Here is a 16912-nt window from a genome sequence, read left to right as displayed (position 1 = left end):
TCCTAACAACATGAACTGCACCATAAGGATACTCTGTCTAGAAAAATAAGGAATTAGTGGCGCACGCAGTAGATTTTTCTGTCATCACTGGGCATCTATACAAAATGGGGTCTGATGAGATATTGTGAAGATATGTAACGGAGTTCAAGAGAAGCAGCATCCTCGCAAACACTCATGTGGGCGCTGTGAGAGGACACTATGCAGGGAGAGCAACTGCGCAGAAGATTCTATGCACCGAGTTATGGTGGCCAACCCTTCATCAGGATTCAAAAGCATATTGTAAGGCGTGTGATGTATGTCAGTGAACAGGCAGGCCATCGCGGAGGGATGAAATGCCTTTGAATCCACAAATGACGTTGCAACCTTTCGAGAAGTGGGCAATATATTTTGTAGGACCCATTCAACCACAAGGGAAGATAGGGCTATGATATATCATCACCGCGACGGAGTATTTGACACGATGGGTGGAGGCGTAGCCTATGAAGGATTGCATAGGCGCGACGACTGCAAAATTCCTATTTGAGCATGTATTGATGCGATTTGGATGTCTAAAGATTTTGATGAGTGATCAGGGTACACACTTTCTAAATGAAACAATCAGCGTGCTAATAGTATAATTTGAGGTATATCACCAGAAGAGCACACCTTATTACCATTAGGCTAATGGGACGGTGGAAGCATTTAATAAAGTGTTGGAGAACGCGTTGACCAAGGTTTGCAATGTTCAGTGAAATGATAGGGACCTACGCATACCTGCAGTGTTATGGGCTTATCGGATGACGTGCAAGAAGTTAATGGGACAGACACCCTTTAGGCTGGTATATGGGGTTGAATTGTTGATGCCTATGGATTAAATTATGCCTAGTCTGCACATAGCAATGCTCATGGGTATGATAAATCATGGAGCCCTGAAAGAGAGGCTCACCAGTAGGTCCAAAAGCAATGTGAAAAGGCATGACATGATAGACACATCAAGTTGTGCACATTTAAGGTAAACGATATGGTTTTGTTGTATGATAGTAAGTTTGATAAATTCCCCGGAAAGTTCAAGATGCACTAGTTAGGGCCCTATGTTATTAAGGAGATTACCGACGGTGGCGCGGTCTAGCTGGTTAAGTTGAATGGAGATCCCTTCCCAGGAAAGGTGAATGGTAGTCGATTGAAGCCATACATAGGTGGCCCAACCATCTCACTATGTGGCAGAAGCACAGTCTTATCGCTCCAAGTAGCTGAAAGGAGGCGTGGGACTATAAACTACACAACCTAGGTTGGGGAGATGCGCAATTTCAGGACTGCGCGAAGCAGGGAAGTGTCACAGGGTCTGCAAAAACACGAAGGTAGCTGCGCTACTCGTGGAAACAACGCACAGGTCCGCTAGAAAGTGATCGTTAAAGTCACTGTTCATGATTTGATGGTCAGATTGTGGCCAAATGGAGCGGGCAGCAGGCATTTAAGGCACAATTTATGGGTTAGATTCTTGAAAATATGCCGCCAACCTAGCATTAATGAGCCGAATGTGGGGGAAATGGTTGGATTTGAATTCAAAAGGCCCTATAAATTACAAGTGGATGTCCAGTGGAAAACACTTGGCATTTTGAGAACTAAATTTTTGCGCGCTCAGGCATACATGAACCGAGACCTATTCAAGACTCTGAAAGCGAATTCATTGTTTGAGCAACTATCAGAGACACTACATGAATTATGGAATAGTGCTATGTTAGCACCTGAAGAAGCCATGGACAAAGGAGTGGTGACAGTCGAGGAAGCCGCGTAGGAAATTGAGGTAGTAAAATATGCCCCAGAGAGTCTCTAAATCACCCAGGACACCGAGACCAAAGAAGGATAAGCAGACTATGCTACCGGGCACATCTCACCAAGAAACCCACAGAGGACCAAGATCACTTTGCAGGAAAAGAGGAAGGCCATTAATATGGAGGTAGATGAGGAAGAATTTGAAGAAATCCTAGTGGATGAGGAGGAGTTGGAAGTAGAAGTTGACACCCAGGGTGCGGATCCTATTACTAGGTTACCAGAATATGTTTCTCCACGCAAGGGAAAATCCAAGTTGCCAAAGGACATAGACGAGAGCAAGAACTCCATGCAAACTCCTTCGTTCCCGAATGACATTATTTTTTAGGGGTTGCGCTTAGGGTGGGTAACTGTATTAAAGTTCGAAGATTGGGACCTTGCAGATCACGAGAAATTCCCGCATTGAGCAGCTGAGTAGTTAATGCACTGACGAATTGATACGATTGCTGGAATGATTGAATTAGAGTCGCGGAGATGGAACAAGGGTGTAGAGAAAGCCGGGTTGCTCAACCTTCTCTGGGTACCGCATTACCACCGCACCCCAGTAACCGTCTTCGTCATCAGGACGCTGCTTTGCTTGGTGCACGATGGGTGTTTTTGGCTGGAGGATCCCACTCCCATCACTGACCACTTGATTCACCGGATCACACGACTGCCTTACTGAGGGGAGAATCCAACCAATATATCAGAAGGAAAAGGTGGTCAGTTGGCCCTCACGGAAGCTATGAAGCATAAATTCAAGTTGGAGAAGAAGAAGAGGGGATATGCCATCTCCAACATTAATAACCCTGTAGTCAAGGTAGCAACACAAATATTAACAGGGAAGGTGATGCGGAAGTGTCGCAGGGATGAGGTTCCCATGCCTGTGATTGCACTAGCAGCCCAATGTGCTGAAGGAGTCTAGTTCAACTGGGCAAATTATCTATGCGATGAGTTCCTTGCGAACTGTCACAAGGCATAGGAGCAGGGTAAGACGTTCCACTATTCGTGTCACTTGTTGTCGATTGTATTGGTGGCATGGGAGCTGCTAGAAGGTAGCCAATTCCCTTTGGTCGTGTCGAACCTTCCAGAGGAAGCGAATTACGCTTCGCTGTGGGCGACCAAGGATGCACAACACGTAAAAGAAAGCAATATATTTTGGATCTTGATGGAGATGAGTATCCGGATGGGGATCAATCGCAAGTTGCGGTTGTCGCCCACAATAAACGCTAGTTTGCAGAGCGCAAAGCAGATTTCCACCATGTCTTTATCAAGGCGCGGAAGGACCCTACGAAGACATGGCAAAACTTACCATATCTGGCAACTGATGATGTTAACTTTGCAGTCCTTGAGTCTTGGCCATCGGAGTGGCGTGCTGCAACAGGCTCCACGGTGGAAACAGACAAGTTCGCCACGCAACGTGAGAAGGAAGAAACAAATCTCAGAATGGCACAATTGGCTGAGAAGCACATAAAAGAGGAAGCAAAGGCTAAAACCCAGGCAGTGTGTGACACCACGAAATTGGCAGAACAACAAAAGACAGGAGGAGAAGAGCGCGAAGGACAGAAGTCACCTTCGCCTAAGGCTGAGGCAGAAACAGAGGAGCCAACAGAACAAGGTGGCGCAGACCCGCAGATGACGTCCACCCAACTCAAGCATCAGTGACCGCAAGAGAAGGCAGGGCCATGAAAGAAAACCAAGGCGTCAAAGACATCCTTCGACCCAATCACCCTCACTGAGGGGGATTTGCACAATATTGGAGAAACGGTGAGGGATGTCACCGCAGAGGCCCTCCAATAGTTCGAAGAGCAACAAAAATTGGTATTAGGGGCTCTCTGGATAGAGCTACATGAGTTGCAGGCTCACACTCCAAAGGCCGGCATAGTGTCTACCAGCCTCACGATCAGCATTTCAGCTATCGCGAAGATGTTGCGCACAAAGGTGACCAACACAATAGTGCTATCGGATGGGGCACTTACTACAGAAAATGAGGCCGATAGGCCCATGGTCAACAACTTGAAAGGGGTGGGATTGAATATGGTTGTGGTCCATTGAGAGATGCTCCACCTCTTTCAGATGGAGTCACCGCGGAACTTAGGGCCCGGGAGAGTCGCACTCTGCAGGTGATGAGCGGGCAACGCATCAATATCGAGCAGTTGGGCCTGCAATGCAACGGGGTAGTGGAACATAATAAGAAAATCATGAAGGTAGTGGAGGAGGCCTGCCGAATGGTCCTAGAGTTAGACATTCAGAAAGAAGAATTGGTTGAGGCATGTGTCCGCAAGTTGGCCACAAGGGTACGTGACGCTCGGACAGAGATGGCCAGGATTCAACTGGAGTTGAACCTGCAGATCACAGAATTGCAGTTGAGGGCTCAACCTTCAACCCTGCTGGAAGTTAGGGAACATCATGCCACCATTGTTGAAACAATAATAGCGGCGGTCGACAGTGCAGTAGCAGACTGTACGCAAATTTTTGAACAATCATTCAAGGTCCTGACCACCCTGCAGGAGGACCCGAATGTGGAGCGCCTAGAGATAGAGGCATGCAAGCTACAACAAAGATATGACGAGGTCAATGGGGCCACACAGATGGTCGCCCTTACACATAGGCTCGTATGGATGCAGGAGGCAAAGGTGCTTAAGGAACAGGTGGATGCTGCTCGGCACAAAGAAGTGGTCCTAAAAGCATGCCTACAACAATGGACAAACGAGGCATATACGATCAAAACTTCCATTGAAGGAAAGCTTGCGACACTGCAGGCAACTTAGCAGAAGATTCAGGGTGGTAGTTTAGCGACAATCACTGAGCAAAGAATGGAAGAAGTCCAGCAGGTGGCTACTCAGTGTGCTGTCGAGGTTGCGGTCATCCAAACATAGCTGGGAGGTCTTCGCGCTAAGATCTCCGCTCCTGCCGAGTGACTCGAGGGTGAGTCATAATGTTTGTGTTGGGGTCCTATTGGGCGTGGGATCCCCCAAGAGTAGTTTTGGAGCTAAAAGCCCATATTTTGGTCAAATTTTGTAATCCAAGTGTAAAGACTCTGCATTTTGTGGTCGCGGAGTGCGTAGGTGTTAAGGAGTCATAGGGTTGTCCACCCTTATTTGGGAAATGTAATGTTGGCTATAAAAGATCTACCCATGGTCTATGGACCATGGGATTGTATAAATAGAGCTCATCGCTAAATAGTTTGATGGCAATAAATCAAGAAGATATGATGTATGAGAGATAACTTTGAAGAAGAAGTCTAAGTTTGGGTCGTAGCATAGGTAGAGGCTCTGCAGTTGAGTGCGCAGAGGCCTAGGGTAGAAGTCCGCAGCTGAGTGTGCGGACCCCTGCAGCTGAGTGCGCAGGGTGGGTCGAGTCTGTAATCGTTCAAAATTATCAATAAAGAGAAGTATTCTACAATTTCTGCATATTTATTTCCTGTTTATGCATCTTGTTATGTTGGGTATGAATTTAAATTATAGTGCTTATATGATGTGAAAATATATGTAAATGCGTTGGTTAAATGAATGCAAATAAGAACATCTATTTACACGAAGCTAACTAAGAACGGTTAATAAGATAAGTAAGACACTTAGCCTAGTTTGGGAGATATCGCAGTTCGCTGCCCTAATAGAGCGAAAGTCTCTGAGTCACAGGTTAGGGCTACATGAAAGCCAATTGTACCCTTTCGTAAAGGTACTGAAAGGTGGAATAGAGGGCTAAGAAACCTACGGGAAGACAGGTATAGTTGGAATAAATCGACATCACAACCATCTCAAGGGTGTGGAAAATTGGTTCCTGCATCGCCTCATACTACTTCGGGTGAGACTTCAGTCCACGCTCCACGAGGTGATGTCGAAAGGGCCAATAGTGCAGGGATTGTTTGGCTATAACTAACGCTGAACCTGGGTCAGGCCCCCTCAAGCCAATAGGAGCACGGTGTTGGTTACGACAGTTGAGTTAAAGCAAAGATCGAAGGGGATGATAGCGAAGGGAGAGTAGCGAACCAATCTGTCGAATTCCATGAAAGGACAGTGTATGTCAGGTCTGCAATGTAGCTCATTTTCGTGTCAGAATCCACAATGATGTCACCGTACCTTTGTCAGCAATGCTCCAGGAAATTGGGGGAATGGGGAGGTGGATGTCATTTACATTCACGCCTTTGATGGCGACATAATAATAGGTGTCAGGCACGTGGATGTCTTTGAGAAACGAAGTGTATCGCAGATTTGATGAAATTTTTCCTGCAAATTCCAATTGCCAAAGACGAGACAATTGTGTTTGGAGGGAACGCTGAGATGGTCCATGAGGCAGTACGAGAATTTGTAATTGGCATACATTGAGTCGATCTGGGAAGAAAATGAGATTTTTCCCTAGCCTAATCTCATCATACCATTGGCCCCATTGAAGCTATGGCCATGCCTTTGGCTGCTACAATCGAAGGCCACGTTCGAAATTCGGGTCACCGGTAGGGAACCATTGAGGGAACTTAGGGTGGCTATATCGGAGGAAAGGACTGGTCGAAGTATGAATACACATAAATTTAATTCGTTGGATGAATCAAACTACAAGTAGACAGACCCAGGACCATTTGAAATTATTCCAATGCACATGAAATTTGATGAAATGGGGACGATGCGTAGGCATGGAGAGATTGAGATCGAGATTGGGTTATGGAGACAGATCTAAAATTTTCCTCGAACCTTATTTTTCGGTTGTGGGGTCTTCTATGAGCACAATACTGGTAATGGAAATTCATCCACATGAGGTTGCTACCGGTGTCAACAATGAGCAAGAAATGCTTCAATGGAGTATCGATCTCTAAGTTAATGAAGTATTGCCCGGGGCTTTCCGAAGTGCAAAGAATATCGTTGTCCGGATCGTGCCCGCCCCACCCAATGCTGCCTCCACCTCGTACTCCACCATTGGAGAAATAATGGGACTGTTTAACTGTCCATTTTGAGGATGCAGAGTAAAGAATTCTTTTGACGAAGGCGACGAGGCAGAGCTTGTCATGGTAGAGAAGTGACGTCATAATTTCGAGTCTAGTCGCTGACGAATTCATGAAAGGCAAGCCATGGATGTTTCTGTGCATGATATTGAGTCATACTATCTATCCATCATCACTTGCCTGTGCTTGCAGCGCCCCAAGAATGTACATTATAGACAGCCACATGAATGCCCATTTCAAAGTGCTTCCCAAATGGATCATCAATGATGTGCAACTATGAACATGATGACGATTAAGGAAATATTCCATTCCATCAACACCTTCATCACCATGGTATTTATGGCAGTGATAGGGATAATGTAACATAATTGTGTGGTGAAGTCAAAACATGTGATGAAAAAACTTACTGCCATTATGGATCGATTTCTACCATGATTCCACAAATGTTTGCAACGAAGAATTATGAGCAAATCTGAGAACTTAAAGTAGAAACCCTTAAGGTCCCAATTTTCATGGAATCATAGCCCACTCTAATACCATTGATCTGGATCTTTGGGAGGGCCCCAAGATTTGAGTAATTTCCACCCAAGAACCAAAAAAAAAAAAATCAAACCAAAAAAACTAATCATGAACCAACTTTATTAGATCGGAAAATGATAGTTGCAACTACATTGTGCTATACAGTTTGACCTCTTACAAAAAGAAGCTTGTTATTTATAACATTTTTTAGTTACATTACCATGGGTAAATACCATGGGTGGATTTCCATTCAGATCAAAATATGGGATATTCCTCTCAGGAATCACGCAAGGAAATAGGGGCTCAATAGGCAGTAGGAATTGGCTAAGTGTTGGTCAGTGTGGGCTTGTGCGCCAAAGAGTTTATCATACTTGTGCAGGATTTGTTCTTGTGAGAACACGCTTTGTATTATCACTCAGACTTATGATTAATGCAATAGGTAGTCAAGGTTTTGAGTAGTGACCTTCCGAAGAGAAACGATTGTGTTATGTGTCTTTGATTATCTTCCTCTTGTATATTATTGTTTTCATCGATCTATTGGTTTCCGCTGTTTAAAGAGTAGAGTAGATTCTTGTCTTGTGTTTTAGCACATTACATGAGCTGTGAATCTATAGGAAAATCTACATGGTATAGAAGCTAAAGACAATATACTAGAGGATATTTCAAAGTTTTGAGTTTTGGGTTACAGGGGAAATTTGAATTTGCAATACATACTTCAGGATCGGAAAATGGATTTATACAGTTTGAGGCTTGAGTATGCCTTGGAAGGAAACTAAAATTATATAGCCTGAAAGAATAGGATGGAGGCTGTGCTGGAGGATAATGGCCTCAAGGAATTCATTGATCAAGACATTCTTAAGCTAGCAACATCGGATATACAAAATTTCGCAGAATGGAAGAAGTGTGTGGCGAAGGAGAGGCGGATAATCCTTGAGGGAGTTTAAGACCACATTGTCTCGATTTTGCATGGAAAGGAAACTTTGTATGCTATGTGGAAAGCATTAATGGACCTATTCCAGAACAATAGTGACCATAGGAAGTTGGCACTGAAAGAAAAACTTCAAAAAATCAAGATGGATAAAGGTGAGACCATTCCAAAATACTTGAGCAAGTTCCTCACTGTCGTGATGAGCTTGGAAGAACCGTTTCCGAGGATGATATGGTGAGTCTATATCTCCTAGGTCTTCCCAAGAGTTGGAATAGCTATCAGGACTCTATCAATGGGAGGGAGAAGCTGTCAGATTTGGAATGACTGTGGTCAAATTTGATGTAGGAAGAGATCAGAAGGAACACCAGAGATGGTTCCTCATCAAAGACTGATGATGAGGAAAACTGTGCCTTAGCAAGAAAGGAAAGGAAGGGGAAAGGGAAGGTGTCCCATTCCAAATTGGATTATTTTCATGGAGGCAAGAAGAAAGACATGTCAAATGTTAAGTGATTTCATTGTCATAAGCTGGGACATTTTGCTACTAATTGTCCACTCAAGAAGTCCAAGAAGAACTCCTAAGGAGGAGCGACAAGTGAGGCTTTGGCCTCTCAATTCGAATTGGAATTTACTCTCATTACATGCATGGTGTCATCAATTATGGGTAATGTATGGTACCTTGACAATGGAGCTTGATTCCACATGAATGGCAACAAGGAGCTGTTGAGTGATGTGGAGGAGAAGAATCTCCAGATGCATATCGTGATGGGTGACGATGGAACGTATAGTGCTACTGGATTGGGCATGGTTACTTTTTAGAGGGAGCAAGGTGCTCCTCTCACCTTGAGGGATGTTATGTATGCGCTTGGGTTGAAGAAGAACTTAGTATCAATTTCTACGCTTGAGGATAGAGGCTATGATGTGATTTTATCGAAAGGAAAGGCGTTCCTTCGACACATAGCCATGGGTCAGGTAGAGAGGATAGGGATTCGAGTTAAGAATCTCTATAAGTTGGAGGTAGAGGATTGTACTACTTTGAGCACGAAAGCATATAAGGTGCAGAGCCAAGATGTTGGCGAGCTTTGGCACAGGTGATTAGGTCACTTGCATCATGGAGCTTTGAAAATCATGCAATAGATCTCTACTGGTCTTCCCAAAGGTATGCTAGAGCAAGTTGATACATGCAAGGGGTGTACTTTGGGAAAATACACCAAGGCTTCCTTTCATGAAAAAGACAGTCGAGCATAGGCGATTCTAGAGCGCATCCATTCAAATGTGTGTGGACCATTCTCGACAACATCCACGACCAAACACAAGTATTATGTTATATTTGTTGACGAATTTTCTCATAAATGCTGGATATTTTTCATGTAGAAGAAGGATAAAAATTTCACAAAGTTTTGTGAATTTAAAGAATTGGTCAAGAAAGAGTATGAAAAGAAGGTTAAATCTCTGAGGAGTGATAACAGTGGTGAGTATGTCTCAAATGAGTTTAAGAACTTTTGTGTAGTAGAAGGGATTAAACGAGAGTTGACGACACCCCATAACCCACAACAAAATGGGGTGGCTAAGAGGAAGAACAAAACCATTGTAGGGCCAACATGGGTAATGTTGCATGACCAAGGCCTACCACTAAACTTGTGGGATGAGGCATGCAACACAAAAATTTATTTGCAGAACCGTAGCTCACATTAGATTCTTAGGATGAATACACCAGAAGAGGCTTATTCCGATACGAGAATAGATGTTGGTCACTTTAGGATTTTTGGCTTATTTGTATATTTCCATGTGACGATAGATGCACGGAAGAAACTTGAGCTGACAGAAGAGTTGGGGATATTTGTGGGGTACACTAATACACCTCACAACTATCGGGTGTACTTTCCATTCAGTAGGATGACAATGGTTCATAAGGATGTTAGATTTGATGAGGAGAAGGTCACGTGAGTTTCCCTTGAGAGGGAGATTAAGCTACATGTGTTTAAGGAGATTTTACCTCCTAAGGTTGAGGAGCCTCAGATTTATGTGGAGTAGCCACATACAGAGGATTCAGGAGTGGAGACATCCACTCAGGAAGAGTCTTCTAGAGATGGGAGAAAGTGCACTAGAGAGGTTGACAGGTTATTGTGTGATGCACGGGAGAATGTGGGAGAAACCACATCTCAATGTAATTAGAGGAGGTCACCTATGAGGTACAATAGATATAGGGCTCTTATGAGTGGATGTGTTGAGAAAGATCCATCTTCCTTTGAGGAAGTAGTGCAGCAACTGATTTGGGTTGATGACATGGTGGAGGAGTATGACTCCATAGTTCATAATAGTGTTTAGGATGTGGTCCCGAGACCGGAGGACAAGTTAGTGGTGAGAACTTGATGGATTTACAAGTTAAAACAAGCTACAAATGGTAGTGTGGAAAATCATAAGGCCAAGTTTGTGGCGTGTGGCCCGTGGATTTTCACAGGTAAAGGGGATTGACTATGATGAGACCTTTTCTCCTGTTGCAAGGTGCACATAGATTAAATATATATTGGAACTATCAATGCAGATGGGTTGGAAGATATATCAGATGGATGTAAAGACATCCTTCTTTAATGACATGATTGAGGAAGAGGTGTACATAGAACAACCTGAAGGTTTTGAGACCTTTGATCGTGAGTCACATGTGTGCCGACTCAAGAGATCATTTTATGGGCTGAAGCAAACACCCTGTGCTTGGTACACCAAGATTGATAACTACTTAATTGGGTTGGACTTCACCAAGAGTGAAGCGGATGCTAACCTGTACCAAATAGTGGTGGAAGGTAAATTATTGATCATTGTGTTATATGTTGATGATCTGATTTTGACAAGTGATGATAAACTAATAAAGCCTTGCAAGGAGGATCTTGCAAGAGAGTTTGAGATGAAGGACATGGGGTTCATGCATTAATTTATGGGCATGGAAGTATGACAACATGATGAGGAATTTTTTGTATCTCAGGCCAGTATTCCAACGAGATACTTAGGAGGTTCCGCATGGAGAGAAACAAACCCATGGTGACTCCTCTAATAGGTAATTGGAGGAAAGAGGAAGCTACTTTAGGGGAAGTAGTTGCAGCTATTGTTTACAGGAAACTTATGGGTTCACCCATTTATTTGGTGAATACATGAACATATATGTGCTATGAAATTAACCAAGTTAGTCAAGCGATGGTTAGACCTACCAAGTTGTATTAGAAGGCCACAAAGCATGTGTTGAGATACCTCAAGGGCACTACTCAATATGGATTGTGGGACAAACGGATAGAGGGAGTGAAGGTTCAAGGCTTCACCGATACAGACTAGGCATGGAGTGCATCCTATATGAAGATCAAATCAGGAGGGATCTTTAGTATTGGGTCAACACCTATTTATTGATACTATAGGAAATAGAGATTGGTTGCACTTAGTTTGGTAGAGGCAAAGTACATGGATGCAAGTCAAGCAACATGTGAGGCCATATGGATGAGGAATATTCTGGTTGGTTTGTTTTGTCAACAGATGGATCCAACTATGATTTACTGCGATAATCAGAGTTGTATCAAACTCTCTGAGAATCCAGTTTTTCATGATCGGTCCAAGCATATTGATATCTGATATCATCATCTTCAAGATTGTGTATTGAGACTTTTGGAGTACATTCCCACAGAGGAGAAGGATGCTGACATTTTGACAAAGGCATCGTCAAGATGTAAATTCAACTTTCATAGAGACGGGATCGGGGCAGTTATATCCCTTTCTTGTTGAGAGGGAGTGTTGAGAAATGGAAACAAAAAATTCTAGTTTAGTTTATCCTTGAATTAACTGTGAATTAAAATCGAATTATATTATCATAGCAAATTGTAAATAGTTAATTAAGTTTAATTAGCTTAAATATTTGAGGAATTTCGAGTTGGAAGTCTTTCTGTAGTCATGTATATGTTCTCTCTAAATCTTAGGGGTCTAGGATGAGTTTATTTGAGTTATAATTAGATAACCCAGTTTGACTGAGTTATAGACAATTAAACTAGTTCTAACTATTTGTGGAACTAGTAGAGGTCTAGTAGTGAGTTGGTGCACTGTTGCATCCTTAGCGCTACTCCAACTAACTGAATATTCCCTTATGAGAAACTCATGCATTTTAGTTCAGAGAAAGACCCAGTTGAGACTAGAGTGTAGGGACAATGTACTATTAGTTGTAGAATCATTTGAGTTGTACAAATAATTCATGGAATCAGAAGAGCACCGAGATTTGGATTGCGTAGTTATGGAAGAAGGAATTCACAATTAAATATGTGCTATTCCTCTCAGGAATTGCACAAGGAAATAGGGGCTCAACGGACATCATAAATTGGTTAAGTGTTGGTCAGTGCGGGCTTGTGAGGCAGAGAGTTGATCATACTTATGCAGGAATTTTTCTTGTGAGAACAAGCTTTGTATTATCACTCAAATTTCTGATTAAGGATATAGATGGTCGGGGTTTTGAGCTGTGGCTCCCTAGAGAAAAAATTGTATTATGTGTCTTTGATTATCTTCCTCTTGTTGATTATTGTTTTAATCAATTTATTTGTTTTCGTTGTTTAAACGCCTTGGCAGCGGGGATGTGCCGAGGACTACTTTTGATGATGAGTTCTTCTCCTGGTGGGAACAACAAATCATCACTGTGGACAACTATCCATATGCTGGCATGGATTTCAGAGGAGATCCAGACTTGGTGTTGCCACCAAACACAACATGGGGAGAGATAGGCAACCATTTTTAAAGTTTTTATCAATTTTAAAGTTTTTTTTTTTTTTAATATGAAAATTAACTTAGAAATATTTTTGATGGGATTAAAATATTGACATAATGATCATGTTCCAGTTGTAGGTCTGGTAAGACCAGACGGATTTCCGCGGCATAGGCATCGCAGAAGAGGTGCCGAAGAGGCGGCTATTGAAACAGAGAGAGTCTTATACGCAGTCCAAAGAAACTTGGTGAGATTGACTCACCAAGTATCGATGGTGGCCGTAGAAGACCTACCTGAGGAGATGCAACGTTGCACGGTAGGAGTACCATGAGACTGGGTTCGAGTACTTCGGCGTGTGGCCAGCACAGTAGTCACATTCTTAGCTGCTCATCCTGAGCCTATCATAGATAGACTGGACATGATTATGGGCATTTAGTCCCTATTTTGTATATTATTTTTGAACACTTTATGTACATGGGCAGTTTTATGATATATCTATACACAATTCCAAATTTTTGATGTTTGTTTTTAAATTTATGAATGATTGATATCACAAAAGTTCTGGACAAAATATGCACAAAAATATAATATATACAAAGAAGTAATTGCTTGGCCGAAACCTAAGAAAAATGCTTCTTAAGGTAGAGCCCATCAGGGGGCTCCGCCAACTTGTTCCTAGAGATGTTTATAGGTACAGTTATTGAGCCAATCAATATATTACCTTCGGCAGATAACTGTGTTGGAGCCAAAGGAACTGTACAAACATCGCTAGTAAGCAGATTGGAGGACCTAGATTCGACTTCATGCAAAGGAGGACAAAAATATGAACGATGATGTAAATCTTCCAATGGTCGATCTACAATCATCATTGCTTTGAATATTGCTTCGTCAGATGGAAAAATTGTATCTAAGCAATCCAAAGTAGAAGTGGAGTTGAGGGTCCAAGTAGGAGCCACATCACCATCTAACTCCTTTTCCGAAGAAGGAGTGGGATGGTCGTCTATAGAGTTATCAATAGATTCATATCTAAGCTCTGCTGCAGACATAGGAGATTATATTCCACCCACCTGCCCTTCATCTGATGTGGTCACAGATGAAGGTAAGGTCCCAGGATCCGAAAAATAATGAGTTGGAACAAACTCTTTCCGTAAAGGCTCCTTGGAGGATGAAATTGTATCGATTCTAGCTGTAGGAGGGGGAAGATCAAATACACCCATCAAGGAAGAATACATCCCTACTCCTAAATTCTCTATAGGTTGACGAGGATTATCCACCAATGGAACGGTAGAATCTGAAGTTGCACGAGAATCACCCAGAGAATAATCCAATTGATCAACTTTAACAATTCTCCCCTCATGAGGGAAACAGAGGATGCAGAATAAAGATGACACTATGGCATCCATTTCATAAATCCAATTCCTCCCTAAGAGGAGATTGTAATCTAGGTTGGCATTAACGATTTCTACTTCGATATTAATGACCTTTCCTCCAACACATATAGAAAAGCCTGGGATAATCCCATGTGGCCTATGAGAATGTCTGTAAAATGATGTCAAGAAAGTGGGTGAAGGAATAGCTGTAGGTGATCCAATTACCTTCCAATATGACATAGAAATTACGCATGTGGAAGCTCCCTCATCTAAAACTGTTTGAAAAATATTGATTTTCCAGTAAGTAGACTTTATCTGGAAAGCCATATGATGAGGAAGTCTCTTTTTGACATTGAGCATATCAAAAGTGAGTACTAAAGAATTTTTTGGATCAACTGCCCTGATCGCTAAAAGCAAAGCACTTTGTTGAGCTGGACACGACTGGAGTACCTCTAAAGTAGACATAGTGGAAGGACTCTGAGCCAGATCTTATACAATGGAGTAGTTATGGACTTCCCTAGAATTAGGGTTGATAGTTGCGTATTTGGCATAACCTTTCGGTACGGCAGAGGGTCGCTCAATATGAAGTGGGTCCATAGTTCTGGGAACAGATTTATCCTTGGATGTTTCTACTTCACCATAATCATGTGACCGTGTAGCCACATTGACATGAGAACTCATCATGAAAACATTTGAGGAATTATCCCCCTCCTGGTTGCCCCCTGCAGAGGTACCAGGGTTTGAGTTCACGCTAGCAAGCAATTGTTGCCCTTGGGGGAAAGGGTTAGTTAAGATAGCTTGGGAGCTAGAAGACCCTTGCTGCACTAACAAGCACTGAGCATCTTGAATTTTCGGGCAGAGATGAGTCAAATGATCTCCACTGCACAACTTGCATGGAAATTTAACTTTCTTCTTAGACTCTTTTCTACCCTCATCGACACCACTGTCGGGATTATTTGCATTACCCTTCCCTTCTGGATTCTTCTTTTTACCTCATCCCTTCTTCTTCCCATCGGATTGTTGATTTCCTTTGGGGTTAGAGGCCTGGACGACATTTATGGAAGAAGGTATGGAAGATGAAGGATTGGACGGTGCAGCCTGATTGGAAGAAGCAATTTGTAGAGACAATTGTTGCAATTGGTTCAAGAGGTTCACTGTATTGGCATCAACCGATCCAACTATACCATAAGTGTGAGGGCTTGGATTTGGTTTGGCTACATTAATCGTGGATTTAAGAGCATCAGGCAAGATTTTCTGAAGAGTCCTAGACTAAGAATATATCAGTTCTAATTGCTGGGCGTGAAAAATAGCCTGCTCTTTCGAATTGATGCCGGACATAGAAACATCCTTGGAGATCTTAGGTTGTAACGATTTTAAAAACCATTCGAGACAGAATTCAGGTGGAATTTCGGCTTTGATGTGCCTCTTTCTCCGTCTCCATTCCTGGATATGATCCGCAATGTGAGTAGCCATGTCCTGATGAAATTTGGCCAGAAGTTCAGTTCCGGCTTCATAACGGACAAGCAACTGAAAATGGTTTAAGAAAATGTTAGCCAAATCGGTGAAAGAATTAAAGGTGCCCCCTAGAAACTCTATATACCACTTAGCTACATTCCCTATTAAGGTGCGTTGAAATAACCTCAACCTAATCGAATCATTGATCAGGGAGTTTGATGAGCACCATAAATGGAATGTGGTTACATGGTCGCCCGGGTCTTCACCATTCTTCCTTTCAAATTTTGGAATATCCGATGGAACTTTGGTTGGGATGGGAGGCCAAGACGGATTGTATCTAATTGGATCGTTTGTCAACTTAGTCGAGTCTGGCAGATTAAGCATGGCCAGAAACGAAAGTCATGGAGAACCTTGGGGATTCCACCTAGAAGGGGTGGGGTTCCCAAAAGTCTGAAAAGAATGACCTGGGTTTTGAAAGGAACCAGGTTTCCTGAAGTAATTGGTAGAACCTACTGGACCAAAAGGTGACCCTTGTGGTCCAGCAAAACTCGAAGTTTGACCAACTCCCGCCATAAATCCTTCGTAACCGATAAAGTTTCCCCCCTAACAAAGTGTTGTAAGGAGCTGATAGCCCCTGGTAAGGGTTACAAGCATTAGCTAGGGGTAGAAAACTTTGAAAAGCATTGACTGAGGAGTACAACACATTCCGTTGTTGGCTGAAAAATGGATTCCCAGCTCCTATCCCACTAACTGTAGGGTTATTCCAACTCTGAAAGGGATTGCTGCCTTGACTTGTGAAAGGAAAAGGCATAGATCCTATTGTTGGATTGGAATGTGGTATATGACCACTTCCAAATGGGAAACCCTGAAAAGAAGTTGATCCACTCATCATGGACGTGGAGGCGGTTGATGGTACATTCAATGGAGCTGAAGGAATACCTTGAGAGGGCATTCCAAAAGGGAAGAATCCAAAACTGGACGCATTAGCTTGGGAACTTCCGCTCGTCGACAGAATGGAAGTAGACCCAAATAAGGGTGTAGAAGGGAAGGAAATAGTTCCTGCCCCTTGCACAGATATAGGAGTCTGCATATTCGTAGCACTCGTGGTGGATGCCATGCTTATAGCAGTGGTCATCGAAGGGATAGATGTGTGTGGACCTGGGATTGAAGGCCCGTGAGTCGGAGTTCAAACG

This window comes from Pinus tabuliformis, chromosome 2_1, assembly GCF_031772625.1.
Source record: "Pinus tabuliformis cultivar Carrire ecotype Pingquan chromosome 2_1, CPIR1, whole genome shotgun sequence".
NCBI lineage: Eukaryota > Viridiplantae > Streptophyta > Pinopsida > Pinales > Pinaceae > Pinus > Pinus tabuliformis.
Note: the sequence above shows the minus strand (reverse complement) of the source record.